General features: G+C 32.2%; 1 pseudogene; it reads right to left on the bottom strand.

Annotated features, from left to right (window-relative positions):
* Positions 1-1838: 1838 nt before the first annotated feature.
* LOC112483588 lies at positions 1839-1957 on the bottom strand (annotated as a pseudogene).
* Between the last annotated feature and the right edge of the window lie 3322 nt (positions 1958-5279).

Below are 5279 nucleotides of genomic sequence, written 5' to 3'. Positions count from 1 at the left end.
TATCATTTCTTACACCTTGGTTTACTTATTTACTTTACTTCATGGTTCCTTGGGCATTGAGTTGGGCATTGAGTCTGCTTTCTAGCTTTGTAACATCTTTCTAGTTTTCTAACATCCCCCCACCCCAATTTCTGCAATTTTCATCAAGGTTTTAAAGATCATTAAGGCCAAATTGTTCAGCTGCAAGTACCACATCATTCTTTCACACCTGCTGTCTCTACAAAAGGAAGTTGCACCAGTCATATGGGTCAGGTATATTAGGTCTACTTTGCATTCATTTTTTTCTTCTCATATCTCTTTATTCAAGGCTCATGACTTTCCCCTATGAAAGTGATAATTGAGCTGTCTTCCAAATACCACACTATCTTGCTTTGAACTTGGTGAGAAAACTCATATATATCATTTAATTTTTTTAAATTCTATTTTCTTTCAATTTTGGTTAATAAAATGAAGTGTCAATCCCACAGGTCTGTGGAGTCAGAGCAGATGGCTGGAATCCTCTGTGACTGATGGGATTTGGACAACTTACCTGTTTATTCCTTAGTTTTGTTATTTGTTAAATGATGGCAATAAGGGTACCTATTTCAATATGTTTTTATAAAGAATAAGTGAGATACTGAATGTGAAGAACTATAATTATTTGAAATAGAGTTAGTATTTGGTAAAGTGACATTTTATTTTATTATATATGTATCATATGAAATTTTACAGATAAGCACTCCATAGATATATCTGGTGGCTCTAATGATGATTTAACGTATAGTAATCTCTAACTATGTTTACCAGTCAAAGAGAGGCATATGTTGTGCATGAAGGCAGATGAAGGTTTTAAAATATGGGCAAGAACAGATTTGGTTACTTAGAGATTTTTTGTAAATGAATCATTGGTAGGATGCAGCTGTGGTTTGACGGCTTTTGTATAATATACAGTAATTAGGACTTTATTCCACTTTCATTTACTGCAAATAAGACACACTAATTGATGGATTTCCCTTTGTGTACCAAGAGAAATTTTCTCAGATGCTTATTGAACACATCTAATGTAGTTTTAAAATTAAAGTAGAAAAAAAATATTTTATCTTCAAGACAGATACCCCAAATATTTATCCTAGGAAACTAAGCCTTGCAAAATTAGATGTCTTATCATCTTGGCAGTAGGCATTGGCAAACACTTTACATTCCACTAGAATCAACTCTCTTTAAATATATTAAAATTGCGTTGGGTCTTAAACTCCTTTTTCCTAAAAATTGTAATTAACAAAATAAGCCTGTTTCAAATTTAATTGAATTTCTGCTAAATATTAAAATACCACAAATAGAAAATACTTTTGTATATTTTTATATAAGCATACACTTCTGATATGAAAACTTTAAGGAAAAATATATAATTTTCTAGTGAAAGATAAATCCTGTTTCTAATTTAATTGACTTATGTATATTATGAACTGAACATATCCTTATTATTGAATCACATTAAAGATGTCATTTGATTATTATAATAAACATTTGGTAGTGCAAATCTATGTACTTAACAATTACTCTATTTCATTAATATAGCAACTATTTGATGTAATACACACCCTTATCCCATTTGTATCTGAGAAAACTAAGACTCAATTTGAAAAAGCTAGTTAGTAGAGGATAAATTGAAACTCAGGTCTGTAGAACTCAAGAGTTCAAATGTCTCCACAAATATCGTGTCCCTTTGTCACTCACGATGCAGAATCTATGATGTAGAATAGCATAACTATTTTTTTTTAGGCAAGGCAACCCTTGGTTGACCTCGCAGATTGCAAGGACCTTGTCAGCTTACGATCCCTTATTTTTTTTATTTTTTACGCCTACAGCACCTGGTCTTCCTAGGTGGTTTCCCATCCAAGTACTAACCAGGCCCGACCCTGCTTAGCTTCTGAGATCAGATGGGATTGGGCTTGTTCAGAGTAGCATGGCCATAGACTAGAATAGCATAACTAAAACATGGAATTTAGATATTTTGCTTTACAAAGAAAGTTTCAAATAAAATACCATATAATAATTTATTTCCTCTAGTAGCTATGGTTTCAGAATATTCCAAAATGTTTTGTAAATCCCTAAAACAGATTCAAGTAAATGACTCACCTGGTACTTAGACATAACTGATTGCATATCAGATTTGCATTGGAACTTGCTAATATTAGTACAAGAAACATCTGAGCTTTTTGATTTATCTATTTTTCAGTGTGTTATATTTGGAATGAAGGACAGAGATAGACAGGAAAACGAAAAATAGAAATGACCTATCTTTTTATAAATACTCAAGAATTTCAGAAGAAAAATGATTGTGGACAAATGTATAGAAATAATGAAATATATATGGAAACAAAGAAAGAGAAAATCATAGACATCTAAAATTGAGATACCTAAAACTGCCTTGTCCACAGTCATAAAACTATTTTAGAATATTCTGTTTATTAATAAATTCTAATTTCTGAGCACCTCTGCAAGAGAAATAAATTCTGACAGACTAATCCAATTTTCTTTTAATAGGTTTGCTATTCTAGGGAATGACATAGTCATGACAAATACTAACATAGATTAAGACACATAAAGCAAAACTTGCCAAAAATAAAAAAGAGAAATAGACAAATCCTAAAGCATCACCAGGTATTTTAACATTTCTCTCAATATTTGATAAAACAAGCAAATTAACAAAGAAAAATCAGTAAATTATTGACAATTTAAACAATGTGAATAATAAATGATCAGTTCACATATATAGAACATTTAACCCTCACAATATTCATTCTTTTAAAAATGTTCAGAGAAATTCTATTCAAAATACCAAATTCTGGGCCTAAAAGCAAGTTCCAGTGAATTTCAAATGACTAAGGTAGTGTGTATTATTTTCTCTAACCCCAGTATATTTATGTTAAAAACAAACAAGATCATTTTAAAATTCCCATATGTTTGGAAATTAAGAAATTCTTGTCATCATGCATTTTAATTTTATTCAAATATTTGACTGATATTCTCATAAACATGGACAATTGCATACATGGCTAATAGAAACTAGATGTCAGATGGATCTAAAATTGAACTACCATATACAAATTCACATACACCCACAAAGAAAAATATGATTGAATTCAAGTTACACTGCAAGCCATTGTGTCATAGATTTCGCCATTTGGCACTGTCTGCTTTATTATTGGAACCAAAAATATAAAATATAAATGAACATGGCATGGCTTTTCTAAGGTAGTGAGAGTACAGTGGCTGTTATTGCTCTCTTGTAGGTTTGTCAGAAGGAATATTTAATATTCTTATTATGCATTTTAATAGTAAGTAAAAATAGGATAAGCATGGGAAAGATAAACACAAAAATAATTCTAAATAGAGAAAAATATATTAAATTTAAGCAGTTGAAATACGCAATGATTTGTGGTTCAATATTTTAGACTAAACAAAACTCTCTACATCCCCTTTCTGCAGCTCCCAGTGATGGGAATACAATAATTGTTTCGTAAAACAATTGCTGTGGTCTGAATGTTTGTCCTTCACCCCCCATACACAAAATTAATATATTGAAATCCTAACTCCCAAAGTTGATGGCATTAGGGTGTGGGACCTTTGAGAGGTGATTACGTTGTGAGTATGAAGCCCTCATGAATGAAGTCAATGCCTTATAGAAGAGACCCCACAGAACTCCCTAGCCCCTTCCATCATGGGAAAACGTGGCAGGAAGGCACAGAGTATGATCCAGGAAGAGGGCCTTCCCCGGACTTCCAGCCTCCAGAACTGTGAGAAATAGATGTTTGTTCTTTATGAGTTCCCCAGTCTCTGGCATTTTGTCATAGAAGCCCAGATGTACTGAGACAACACTAAACCTGTAATAGTGCTGAAAATAAAATTAGAGTATAGCACGAGAACAAAAATATAAAGAACTTTTGGAACACACAGAACAGATGTTTCTTGGGTTGACGTATAAGAGCAGAGAGGCCTATAGCCTAAAATACCAGAGGAAAGAGAAGTCTTTTTCACAAAATTCACAGAGGAAAACTAGTTCGGAGTAAAATTTTATAAACAATAAGTATAGGTCATGGAGAAACAGCAGAGCCATCATTACATCCATTAAGAACAGCAGAGTAGTCAGTTTTCTTCCCCTTTCACTAATCTGCTTCATTCATGCATATCATACACTGACTAAACTGAAAATATTTCTCTGAAGAAAATGGACTATATCTCAAGAAGCTATCAATTTTAGATATCTTAGTTTGCCAGTGAAGCGGAGAGGCCCTTGAGGTAACTTTGTATCTTCACAGTAGACTGGGAGGCAAGAAAAAAAATATCCCAGAGTCACTTATTATAAATGGATTTTTCTTATTCAGTCAAGGTGCTATCTTAAATTCAGAAATACTACAGAATTCAGAAATATTCATCCAGAAGCTTAAAGCTGGTTCAAACCTGTGATGAATATGTTGATAATTTATGTACAAATGTAATCATTACAATAATGATCAAAATAGGAAATGGATACTTTAACAATGAATTACTTTGCAATTATAAAAATAGCATTTATGAAGAATATTAAGTGGCACTGGAGAGGTCAGTCAATACATGACACCAATATATTAGCGGTACTCTTTGTACTGGAAAGTATGACTAATATCCTTCATTATGATTTTATATTTTATAAATAACATCTTACAGGTATAATTATATATTACATTTTGAAGAAAATATTTTTTAAAAAAATTTATAAATAAAATATATTCAGGCAAAAGTATTAGGTAAGGGCTTATGTAATTGCATCAGAGAGGTAGAGTGTTGAGACTCTCTAAGACTATTCAGTAAAAACACAGAAGGCTGAAGGCTTCATATTCTTACCAAAATTTCAGAAAAAAATAAGATTGGAGAAACACTACCCTCAGTAGTAATGACATGGAATGACCACAGAGCATAGGAATTTTAGGGCAGTGAAACTATTCCATATGATACTATAATAGTGACAAGTATCATTATAAATTTGTTCAAACTCATAGTTTGTACAACACCAAGAGTGAACCCTAATACAAACTATGGATTTGAGGAGGTGATGATGTGTCATTGTAGGTTCGTCAGTTGTAACAAATGTACCCTCTGGTGGGGGATATTGATAATGGGAGAGGCTATGCATGTGCGGGGATAGGGGCTATATGGGAATTCTCTGCACCTTCTGCTCAATTTTGCTGTGAACCAAAACTGATTAAAAAAATAATAAGATGTATTTTTAAAAATAGAATGATTATATGTAAATATAA

Source organism: Pteropus alecto, unplaced genomic scaffold, assembly GCF_000325575.1.
Source record: "Pteropus alecto unplaced genomic scaffold, ASM32557v1 scaffold164, whole genome shotgun sequence".
NCBI classification, from domain to species: domain Eukaryota; kingdom Metazoa; phylum Chordata; class Mammalia; order Chiroptera; family Pteropodidae; genus Pteropus; species Pteropus alecto.
This window is presented reverse-complemented; position numbering and strand designations above follow the sequence as displayed.